This window comes from Cricetulus griseus (assembly GCF_003668045.3).
Source record: "Cricetulus griseus strain 17A/GY chromosome 1 unlocalized genomic scaffold, alternate assembly CriGri-PICRH-1.0 chr1_0, whole genome shotgun sequence".
Lineage (NCBI taxonomy): Eukaryota > Metazoa > Chordata > Mammalia > Rodentia > Cricetidae > Cricetulus > Cricetulus griseus.
Window position 1 is genome coordinate 196,626,156 of NW_023276806.1, and position 13,014 is coordinate 196,639,169.

General features: G+C 44.3%; 1 long non-coding RNA gene across 7 annotated transcripts in view; it reads right to left on the bottom strand.

The window, feature by feature from the left end:
* Positions 1-13,014, bottom strand: part of LOC113839306 — a 53,056-nt gene that overhangs the window by 27,993 nt on the left and 12,049 nt on the right. The gene's annotated exons all lie outside the window — the stretch shown is intronic.

The window sequence follows — 13,014 nt, forward strand, 5'->3', positions numbered from 1 at the left end:
AGTTAATAGGCCCGAAAAGGAAAAACTAAATAATAATACCTCACTTAAGTATAAGTTTATCTTCCAAGAAGACACCATAACTATGTAGACTTTCTAAAGCACCCTGACAATGTTTTTATAATGTAAATACTAAAAAGGGCTATTAGCATCTTACACACTGGGCGTAAAAGAAACCCTGCAGGGTTGGAGTGACAGGACTGGATCAATGGAACTTCACTTTGAAGGGGTTCTAGGTGGTATGCTCCTATTGTTGGTTTTTCGAGACAGGGTTTCTCAGTGTAGCTTTGGAGCCTATCCTGGCACTCACTCTGGAGACCAGGCTGGTCTCGAACTCACAGAGATCCGCCTGCCTCTGCCTCTGCCTCCCAAGTGCTGGGATTAAAGGAGTGCTCCACCAACGCCCGGCAATTGTTTTTATTGCCTTAAACCAACATGCTTAGAGATGATCACTTCATTCTTAAATTTTAAGGAGAAAAATACCTTGCTTAAATAACATGGACCAAAACACCTGTAGGTTCCTCGATCAAATCTTTTGTGCAAACCTAACCGAATTTTGGAAGTACCACTATATTATACAAATTCTGCAGAGATGTAAAACTGTCAATTTTATTCTGTTTTTCAGACAGGCTCTCAAGTAGAGCAGGCTAGCCTTGAACTTGCTATAAAACAAAAGCACCCTCTTGTATTCCCCAGCCCGGGTTACAGGTAACCCCACCTGGTGTTACCTAATCCTATTAGTTTCCATTTGGGAGGTCCTGATTTCCCAACCGTCCATGTATTAATTCATTTGCTCATTTATTCGGTCACACTCTTAAACATTAAGGTATCCGCTCAACAAACTTGGTGTTCAGGGCCCATAAACACTCTTCTAAATGCAAAGGATAAAAACAGGTATAAGATCATAGACTTCAAGACACGTATGAGCCAAGGAGAGTGTGGAAAGATTCCGCAAATGTTGTGAACTGCAGTGGGGGTGGAACGGGAGCTGTGGCTTTGGGAGCACAAAGCGGGGATCTGGCTGGCAGAGTGGGTGAAGACGGCCTCCTCCCAGTGCCTGTCATTCCAGGAAGAGGCTATGGTTGTTCCTGGTACACGGAACATGATGTGCAGAGACACAGACAAGTAAGGCAGAGACAACGGATGCAGCTGGAGAACTACAGAGTCTGTGTATCAGAAGCTTCTGCAGTCAGTCACTGCACAGGCCCTAGACAAACCCAGAAATGACTCTATAAAGGGAAATGTCTAATCCATAGCCATCTACACACAATGTATTCTGCATCTGTACCCAAAGCCCTTCTGGGAACTTGACTCCGTATGGGACACCACACAGAGAACGGCAGAAAATCAGCACCAATCCAGTCTCCTAGAGGTTTGTATCCGCCCAGTTTCATAACAGCTAAAGTCTAGGGAATAACAGTTAAGCCTGGTTTCATCAAATCTAGGAGGTTGCTTAACCCATCTCCATTATTAAATTAATACTTTTATATTGCAATATTTCAAAGGACAGCATGTTCAAACACACTCAGTTGGGCAGGACAGGCTTTCCTGCCCACCTCTTCTAGAGTACGCAGGCTTAGTGCTGCCCTGTCCAGAAAAGGGTGAGAGCCAGTCTGGTAGGCCTTATCAGCAACCCGACATACTAGCAATGAGTGTTAGCGATAGTTCCTAAAAACCCTACCCATATCCCCACTGTGAAGACTCTTCTCCAAGCAGCCCCACATGAGAGGACCTGTCTCAGTTAGGGTTTCTACTGCTGTGAAGAGATACCATGACCACAGCCAACTCTTATAAAGGAAAACATTTAATTGAGGGGGCTTGCTTTCAGTTCGGAGGTTCAGCTAGGCGGTGGTGGCGCACGCCTTTAATCCCAGCTTTTAGGAGGCAGAGACAGGCAGATCTCTGTGAGTTCGAGGCAGAGGTCCAGTCCATCATGGTGGGGAGCATGGTGGCATGCAAGCCGATATGGTGCTGGAGATGAAAGTCCTACGTCTTGCCTCAGAGGCAACAGGAAGTCTATTGACTTTCACCCTGAGTGAAGTTTGAGAAAAAGACCTCAAAGCCTGTTCCCACATCGACACACTTCTAACTGAAAGTGTGGCCCAAATTAAGGGTGTGCCCTCTAGTCTCAAGGTCTAGATTAAACTCAGGTGTCATCCAGCCTCCTCCAAGACCACACTTCCCTCAACAAGGCCCCACCTCCTAATAGTGCCATTCCCTATGAGTTTATAGGGGCCAGACACATTCAGACTCCCACAAGGCCTGAGTGAACTGGCCAGGGGAGGAAATGGTATAAATGGCGAAGAAGTCATGCTCCAGGACTATAGCTCTGAACTCCAACTCAGGACTGCATTGTCATTCAAGGAAAGGCTTGCATGTTGAGTCACATCCTCGTCTCAAAGTCCCTCACTGACCTATCAGCTCCAGACCAATTTATAAACCAGCTTTCCCCTTTGTCCAGCTGTCACTCAATTAACAAGCATCCATTTTCTCTCTTAAAGCTAACTCAACTCACTATCCACCGCATCCCACCACTGAAAACACACCATGAAGACCGTGGAGCTGTGAAGGTTGAATTAACGTTTACGATGTCAAGGCCAAGGCCGATTCTCAGTCAGCCCACCTCCCTAGCAGCCTCTAGGAAGATAGAAGACCATGGGACCCATGGTCATTTGCCCTAATGGAAACACCCACTACAGCTGCCATCCTTCCACACAGCCTCGCTCTCCTTCCCGTCCATCTCTCTGGTTGTGCCTTTCCCGGGCCTTTATTGGCTCCCTCTGATCTCTGTGTTGGAAGTCACCTTGGGCTTGTCCCTGTACAAATTCCCCAAGGACTACTGTTTGTTTGCTTCTTTTCTTTCTTTTCTCCCTCTCTCTCTCTCTCTCTCTCTCTTTCTCTCTCTCTCTCTCTGTTTTATATCTTTTTGAGACAAGACCTCACTCTGGGTCCTTCCTTCCTTTGTTCTCTCTTGAAACAAGGTCTCAGTAGTCTGATCTACTTCTTTCTTCTTCTTTTTTTCTTCTCTACCTTCTCCCCCTACCCCCATACACAACACATCTTTGCTTCTTTTTTTGGGAGAAAGGCATCCCTCTGCAGTCAAAGTCAGCCTGAAATTCACTATGTAGCCCTGCTAACCTCAAACTTATGGCAATTCTCCTGTGTCAGCCTCCTGAAATTATATTCTTCAGCCACCATACCTGGTGTCATTGCTTCAAACAACATTCCCTAGGTAGTAGAGCTCTTACCTAGTATCAAGCCATGGGTTTTATTCCATCTATGAAAAATATAGATAACAAAAGAAACAAATAGCTGCCATGATAGCTTACAACATGATATCTCCTAAACTCACTGCCAAGAAGCTTTGTTTCCCAGTGAGCCAAAGTTTGGGTGGGACACTGAAGGGGTATCTGAGTTGTCCAAAACATTTTGTTTTGTTTTGTTTGGTCAGGGAAAGAACAAGATAAGGAAAAGCACAAAGGCATATGAGAAAAAGAATGGTGTTTACTGAAGAGAATGAAGCCTGGTGTGGGCTAGCAGGAGTAGTGAGGTAGGCGGTCCCTATACTGGGAAGAGGTCTGATTGGCAGCTAAGAAGCTACAATTTATTCTGAGGACAGGAAGTAATTATGAAGAGTTCCTGAAGAGAGAAGGGCAGTGATCATTCACACTGGCGGCGGGGGGGGGGGGGGGGCGGGATTGGAGAGGGGGAACTGGGAAAGCTTGTGGGGTGGTGAAGGGTGAGCTGGAGTAAGGAGAAAACGGCCAGGAAAGCCAACTAGAGGCCACTGTAGAGTCTCAAAATGCAAGTAAGGTCTGAATCACTATAGCAGTAGGGGAGTGCCAGATACAAAGGATACAAAGGAGACTTAGAAGCAGCATTAGGGGCACAGATATTGATCAGATAAGGTTTTGAGAGTGGAGGAGGCCATGGTCGCAGTCAAAGACATGAACAAAAGTTAACCTTGGGAAGGGGAGCCAGTGCAGACAGGACCATTAACGGCATCAGGCTTGGAGAGACTGCAGGACACCCTGTGTGAATGAACAAGTCTGCGGACATTTACAGCACTTCATGAATATAAGAAGGGTTCAGATACGTCACTGTAACCCATGAGACAGCATGGGGAAGGCACACAGTGAGCCAGAACCCTGAAGAAGATACAGATAGTGGTTAAAGAAAGAAAGAGCCAAGAGAGGACTCTGGACAAGAGCTCTTGGAGAGATGGATGGAAAAGGGACCAAGTGGGGTCTCCAATAGAGACATAAGTGATCTTTTATGAAAAAAAATCAACAGCCCTGGTGGGGGGGGCAGTGATGAAGAATACAACAGGCTTTATAATTAGAACACAGGATGAGGGCTGAATTAATCTAGTTCAGTTGGTAGAATGCTTGTCTAGCATGCATAAAACTAGGTGTCACAGCGGTATGTGCCTGTAATCCCAGAATTTGGAGGTTTCAGAACCTTGAGAACTAGGAGCTGGGCTGGGTGTAAAGACGGGAGTCTTGAGTATACTAGGTAGTTGTCTAGCCTCTGGCCACAAGACAACCTTGAATTTTTGCATGCCAGTAAGTCCAGTTCAGTTCAGTGTATATTTCTTGAGTGCCTGCTATGTTTAAAGCATCTGGCTCAGCACTTATGTCTTCCCCAACAATATGCAAGGTGCAATAATATTCTGGCTTTTCACTTGTTGTCCCACATCTGCTTCCTGCCAGCCACAGCTGTCACTCCTTTCCACCCTTGTGCAATCTAAAAAAAATTCTTCCATATAGCACTGCTCCTGCTAGATGAAAGTTTTCAACTGGCCCTCAGGTTTCCGCACTTACTCCACATTTATGAAATAATCCAGTGTAATGTACATGCTCGCCAGCTGGCTTGCTTCCTTTAGCTAGCCATAGCCTTGCATGTCAAAGTGGTTTTGAAAGCTTGGACTCAAGTGCAACTGTCCCCAGCTGGTGTCAGCAGTGTCCAGACCTAAGTAGGTATCTCCCCTTTCCAGAATATAGTTCCTCTTGTCACACTAGCTAAAAATCACAAGGATGTTCGATAGCCGCTGCTGGCTTGAGGTGCTTCCTAAGCAATTCAGATCTTGAGGTTTGGTGCCCAAATCTCACCCTGTCACCCAAGCTGATGTGCAACTCACTATAGCCACCTGGTTAGCCTCCGTTGCAGTCTTCCTGCCTCAGCATGCACCGTCAGATCCAGCAATAGAGCTATCTGCACTCTGAATGTTGAAAAAGAACACAAACTTCACATTTTATACACAATGTCTTAAAGTCAATTACATTAACTCGCCACCCCATAAACACTGTATTTACGCATTTGTTTATTTAGCTAGTAGTAAACCTAGCAAGGGCTTGGGAGTCAGGCAGATCTACATTTAATTCTGGCTCTGCTCAGCAATAGAGTGATTTTGGATCCTGAATCATCTGAGAGCAAGAGGTGGGGTGGGGCAGGAGGCGTGGGGGAGGGGAAGAGATTCCTAGGCTGTCTACATACAGAGCAGTTGGGTGGTTGTTTGTAAACGCTCAGTCCCCTGGGTTTCTTGCTTTCCTTCTCTTCCAGTCGCTTGTGTCATTTTGAGTTGCTACTCAGATAAACCTTTCTTTTAGTAAGAGAAATGAATTAAGCCATTACTAGAGCCAGGGGCCTAGTGAAGATATATTGATATAAGTATCAGTTATGGGTTCCGAGCTCAGATTTTCCGTGACTCAGTCTTAACTCCCATGCTTACTAACACGCAATCAGGAGCGCGTACACATGTCACTCTTAGCTCTGGTTTGTCACCTGTATAATGGGGATAACACCTGCTTCTCCCATACCGGGAAAGATATTGGATGAGAAGCATTTCAGCATAGAACTCTGCACACAGTATACTCAATTGTTATTATAACCAATTTGAAACCTGAGAGTTGACTGGGTTTTATTGGGATTGGGGAATTTAGCTCAGTGGTAGATCACTTGAAGGTCCTAGGTACCGTCCTCAGCTCCAGAAAAAGAAAAAGAAAAAGAAAAAGAAAAAGAAAAAGAAAAAGAAAAAGAAAAAGAAAAAGACAACAGCAAAAACACTGGGTTTTATTAACCCACAATTTTGTGTGTAACACTGTCCTTGATGTTTCATAGTGTCCATTAGGATTCCCTGGAAATCTCTCTACAATGCCAGGTATGATAAATATGCCTTTAATGTCCCCACCCAGGAGCATCAGCTACAGGGAGGGATGGAGGGAGGGAGAAGACCATGTGACAAGCGCTTGCCTTCTAAGGCCTCTGGCTTCTGCCTAAAGCGGGTGATGTACTTCCTACCTTGGAGGTCCGGAATGAGGATTTTTGAGGTTTAAGGTTTAAGGCTCCTGTGGGTGAGGAAATCACAGTACTTAAAGTTCTGAACTCCAGTGAACCCCTGCTGGCTCATGTAGATACCAACTTTCTTTTCCTAAGTGCCTAGTTTACCAGGCAGTAGGTTCTGGAATTCACTTTTCTTTCTTTCTCTTTCTTTCTTTCTTTCTTTCTTTCTTTCTTTCTTTCTTTTTTTTTTTTTGAGACAGTATTTCTCTGTAGCTTTGGAGCCTGTCCTGGAACCCTGCTCTGTCACTTTTCTTTCTTTCTTTTTTTCTTTTCTTTACTCTCTTTTTCTTTCTTTCTTTTTTTTATTGGCAAAGTTAGCAGGACCTAGTGGAACAAACATGTAAACTCACTTCACTTTACTTGTGAAGTGGGATTCAGAAATATCTTAAGTTTGAGACCAGCCTGGACTATATAGCATGACCCTGACTAAAAACAAAATTAAAAAAGAAAGAAAGAAAGAAAGAAAGAAAGAAAGAAAGAAAGAAAAACAAACCACAGAAAAAAAAGAACCCAGAAAAAAATTTTTAGGAAAGTTGCATAATCCCAGGATGTGGTACTTCCCACCTCAGCAATTCCTCACAACACACCCATAGCTGGAAACTCTTTTTGTAGCATATATGGATCAGAAGCTTTGGATTCATTTAAACTTGAATCCCTCATTTAAATTGAAATTGAAATCTTATTTAAATTTACCCTTCATTCATCATGGGCTCCCATTTCATAGTAAGTCACTTCTTGGTAAATCATTTTCTTTCTCTGATTATAAGAGCTTGCCTGTAGATTTAAAAATGCTAAGGCAGCTTGGAATATACAGAAATCATGAAGAAAATGAACTCAATCTTACTACCAAGGTATTGTCACTATATATATTTTACTGCATAACTCTCCAGTCAGTTCCCCACCATCACCCCTGAGAAAACACATTTTAAAATAAAGAACCAAGTTAGGCTAGGCTGATGGTACTCACTTTTACCCAGCACTCGGGAGACAGAGGCACGTGGATCTCTGTGAGTTCGAGGACAACCTAGTCTACATAGTGAGTTCCAAGACAGCCAAAGCTACATAGAGAAACCCTGCCTCAAGAGAAATACATACATACATACATACATACATACATACAAACAAGCATGTAACCAAATAATATTTTGTGATGTTGTGACACCTTCCAGAACCTGCTTTTTATCATTTGCCTACATTCATAGGAGTATATTCCAATTCACACAATGGTTCTTTTTAGACACTTAGGTTATCTCCAAGTATTATTACAAAGTATGCCTCATTACATATTCCACATTAAACTTGGTGACCATGTCTAATTATTTTCTTTGGGAAAGTTTTGAGAAATGAAAATCCTAAGTTAAATATTAAATGGTGCATATATATTAAGAGGCTTTTCATTGTTGTTGGTATTGAGTCTTCCTCCTTTTTTTCATCCAGGTAGCATCTAAACATAGAACTCAGGCTGGACTTGAACTTGTGATCTTCTGGTCTCAGCCTCTCAGGTGCTTGGATTGCAGGTTTGGACCACCAGGCCTTGCTATATGTGCTAAGGTTTTAAGCACACAGTGCTGCATAGCTCCCTAGAATGCTAGTTTAGACTCACGACAGAGATGAAGTATAGTCATCTCCCTAGACTTCATCCATGCACTTATATCCCTTTGCCATTCTTGCTGATATGTCAGGAGGCACAACAGCTCTTACCACTTCCTGACTGACTGGCTGTGTGACAAGTACTGTGGATGGAACTCACTGTCTTACATGTGCAAACCACACACTCCACCAGCAAAGGTACCGGCAGGACCCGACAGCTCCCTTGTCATTTCTTCATTGTAGGCTCAGGTGACAGACAGTTTCATTCTGGACAGTCTCTCCCTATGGTCCCACCACAGTGCCCCCAAACTGTTAAGAGTCTCACACTTCTGCTTTCAATTCCAGGATAGCATCCTGGTTCAGCATTCTCAGCAACAGTCCTGACCTTCTCTTTGGTGGGAGGAACTTAGGTCACATGTCTATACCCAAATCAGTTACTAAGGGATGCCCTTTACAGACTGGCTTAGCCTGGGCCACGTGATTTGCTCTTTGGGCAAGAAAGAGGAGTTAGGGGCCTCAGGAAGGGACAGCTGCGGTGGGGGTAGGGCATGCTTATGAGGATGACTAAGGCTGTTAGTATCTTTATATCCGGATCATTTTTTGCAATAGAAACAGAAGTGTTCTGCCATTCAGAGTTTCATGTTTCTTCAACATTAATACAGCAGACACTAGAGCTAAAGACATGGCCCTCCCCCTGGAATGCCATGTTGCCTGTGAATTGCTGGGGTACATCATGGTTTCTAAAGGTCTGTTAATTCATAGCTGGAACAATTCCTTCCATGATCAAGGTCAAAACATTGTCTGTATCCCTCTCTCAGCCTAGGTTCCAAAGATGGGCTAGCCCTTTATTCTGGTGTTGTCTCTGGCTCCGGTCCTCCTTCCTCTCTGCTGAGACCATTCTTTGTCTCTTTTTTAGGCATGTATCGACCAGGATTTCATTTAACCATTCTGAAATGTCTTTTCCTGTTTTGTGTTTCCAAACCTTTAACGTCTTTCCAGGGCAGCCTTCCATGGGACCAGTCAAAAGCTGAGTCAGTTGAACCCTGGAACAGGAGGGCTGAAAGTGAGTCACCCAGTTGATTCTGTTCAGAGGCAGGGCACAGTGACACGTACTCCAATGTGCTACGCATGGTTTAAAGTGTCCCACTGAGGGCAAGCCACTCTCATCTGACCCCATCTGAGATAACGCCTCTCCATGTGCCATGCCTGGCCTTTGCAACACACATTCCACCTCCATTCCCGCTTGCCCTGTGGCACACACATACAGTGACACGGCTCACAATGGTCTCTTTTTACTGTCTTGGGGTTGTTGTTGTTGTTGTTTTAAAGACATGGAGGTCTTGTGAATTTTCCACTGGACTCTGCTATTTGCTTATCTAAAAAATTATGCAATAGAGCTCATTTGACTGCCTCTTCATCCTTCACAGGACGATCTACTTCCTGATGTGGCCTCCACACTCCTGTCTGACTCTTTCTGACATTCTGGTGGCCATTGGTAGAGCAACCACTTTCAGGACGCAAAGTGGGCCCTTATCTGCCAGGAACTATTGATTGCAACAGACCTAGACGATAAAACTTCAAACCTCCTCTCTTCTGCACTAGGGTGCAAGACAATGAATGATATTGAGCCTCTTTAGAAAATCCTTTCACATTAGGCACACCTAGTCATGGTATAAACAGAGTTTAAGAACATAGACGGCTCACTTGGTAAAGTGCTTGCCAGCTTGCATTAAGAGCTAGGTTTGATCCCCAGGGTATATGTCTTTAAAAAGCCAGACACGGTGCTATGCGCTGGCAATCCCAGAATTGGGGACATAGAGACAGGCGGGTCCCTGGTACTTGCTGGCCAGCCAGCCTTACCTAATAGCTGAATCCTAGATGACAAAGAAGAGACCTGGTCTGAAAAAGCAAAGTGGATGTCATTCAAGGTTGACATCTGTCCTCCATACAAACCCATGTGTGTGCACCTGTACACATGTACCCATATACACATGTTCACACATGAAGACATATTTCTAAAGTTACCTGGGTGTATATATGGAATATGATTATTATGAATAAGGGTCCGAGTCTAATCCCCAGCACCAAATGCCAGACCTGGTGGAAGGATTGCTTTGAGTTTGAGGCTGGCCTAGGCTATACAGTGTGACCCTGTCTCAAAAATCCAACATAAAGACCTGACAACCCAAAATGCAGCAAAACAGGTCATCACAGGGTTCACTCCTGCAATCCCAACCACCGGAGGTGCTGAGGTAGCATCATGTGCTCCAGGTCAAGCCTCAGCTCCATAGCACGAGACCCTGGGTAGAAGAAGGAAGAGGTAGGGGAGGATGAGAATATGAATGAATGTATCAGGGGAAGGAGCTGTACTTTAGGATCTAGAAAAAGCTATAGTTGAATGGACCAATTTTCATTCAACGGCATGAGTCTGCCCCATTCAGCAGCGTTACTCCTTCACCATTATTCTTTACTATGAACAAAAACAAAACAAACGGGCTGAGGGGGCATGCAGCTCAGGGTCAGGACATTCGATAGCATGCATAAGACACTGATTCCACCATACAAACAAAAACCCCATTCACTGTCTTCAATCCTTTCCCCAGACTCCAGCTGCCTGTGGACCTCAGCTGCACATCATTGTTCTCACAGGTCGGAACCCTGCATTCGGAGATGGCCCATTTATATACAGTGGTTCCATTCATCTCATTTTTTTCTGTGGTCTCAGGGATGCTTCCAACTGTTATCCCAAAATGGCAAAGAGAACAACTCTAAAATAGACAGTGCATATGTTTTAAATAACATCTTGCCTAATACATTGCTATCTCAGCTACAGTCCCTAGTTTATAATTAAATTTTATCATAGGTACGCATAGGAAATAGACACAGTTCAATAGGGTTTCTTAATCTCCATGGATTCAAGCATCTACTGACAGGATTGGGGTTCTTTGAGGGTTTTTAATTTTTTTTTTTTTTGAGACAGCGTCACATGTATCTCAGCCTGGCCTCAAACTTGTTTTAACTTCTGATCCACCCTATCTGTACCCTCAGAGTGCTGGAATGACAGAAGTATGAGCCCAAGGTTCATGCTACCCTATCTGTACCCTCAGAGTGCTGGAATGACAGACGTGTGAGCCCAGGGCTCACGCTGACTAGGCAAGCACTCTACCAACTGAGCTATATCCCTCACTCCCACCTGAGGTCTCAGGATGCAGGCTTTCAAATAAAGCAAACATGCTGCTCCTTCAAATGAAAACAAACTTGTTACATACCCGGTTTTCTGCTTTTTGTACACACCCTTTCAAATAAGGAGCTGACCAGACTGCTACTTGAATAAGTAATTACACTGATTGTTTTTAACAATTCCCTTTTCATTAACCTGAAATTATTAATTGCATGGAAATGTACTTCTCCAGACATTTTACTCCTCTAGAACTTTCTCAGTTATTGGCTAGGTAAAGGTTCTCCTGCGCATGCTCTCTTCATCTTGTCCAGGTCAGCCCCATGAGTGTGGAGCTGCCTGCTCTGGCTATTTCCATGTCCAGAGCACAGGAGTAGCTGTTTGTCACTTCTATTTCACCAAGACATTCTTCTTGGCTGGCTAGAATTAAGCATAGAATAGCACCTCCTCAATAAGGAATTAGTTTAAAACCAAGTTGTGCCAACTTTGTTAAATGCTTGCTTTTCAGCAGAATGATATTGTCAGTTGATTCTAAATAAATTGAAGTTCACTATTACCCCTATGCTATGTCCCTATGCCACTAATTTGGTCATCTGTATTGGGAAAATGTTATTGATGTTTGTTTGCCACCAAAGGCTCACAAGACATGCTAGAAATTGTATCAACAATGGAGAGAGGACAGGAACCAACACTGGGTGGGGGTACTCCCTATGGCATGGGTTGTAACACAGTGGTCTGGAAAAGGAAAGCCAGGCTGTGAAAGGCCTATTATCTCACACCAAGGTAAAACTCAGGAAGCTGTTACTATGAAGTAGATTAGCCTTATTCTAGCTGCTGGCCCATGAGGGCCTGGCACCTGGAATGGACCTCCGGGGAGAACACGGCAGGGTGTGAGCAGTAGAATACTGTGTATGCCTGTGTATGACAGCTGGTCAGAGCAGAGATCAACAAAGGCATCCAAGCCGTGGTGGAGCAGGCTAGTATTCAGGGAAGCACACCACCAGAGGAAGACTAGCATTCAATACCCTGTTACCAGAGAAAAAAGGCACAGAGCTTAGGGTGAAAGTCAAGAATTAGTGAGGGGCATAAGAGGAGGAACGTTTAGGTGTCTGGGTTTCAGACGCCCTGGCTGGAAGGAAGCATCATGGTTTTTTTGTTTTGTTTTGTTTTAACCCAGTTACAATTGACATTTAAGTGCTGGAGTGGGGACGCTGGGTAGCTAGGCCTGTAGTAGGTGGAGCTTCATAGGCAACCCAGAAGCTGGTTGCTAGGGACAACAGCTGGCCAGCTGCCTTACTGTCTGCCCCTGTGACACTATCACTTCTGCTTTTATTTTCACCCAAATGTTCCTTATCAGGTCTGTGGGTTTCCAGACATGTCTGTGACTCTAGCTCCTAGGTTTCAGTGCTCTGCCTGCTTGTGCTTCCTGTAAATAAGCTGTGTGTACTGCTCCCCTGCAACAACGGCTGCGTTTTACCAGTTGTTCACTGTGTCCCAGGGAGGAGCAGGTTTATACAGACTAACTCATTTAATTCCCCACCTCCTCGGTAGGTAGTTATCATTATACCCAGTCTGAAAAGAGGAAGCTGAAATTCATATGGTTTATGTAATCAGCCCAAGGTCACACAGCTGGAATGCAAAAGAGCTCACATCTCACCCTTCCCCCTCCCCAGCTGCCTTCGGTTGCTCCTAAAGACACACTTTATGCATGTATACAGTAACAAACCCAGGCAATTCTCCGTGATTATTTTTCCCCTGGCCACTAGATTATCTAAGTAGCTGCTTACCTACCTATTAATGTTCTATCCTCTTTTATCTCCACGATATCCAGCATAGCACTATTAAAAGCAGACTGTCAACATCTGATGAATTATGATGGTCAAAAAATATGATTAGGGTCTAGGTAT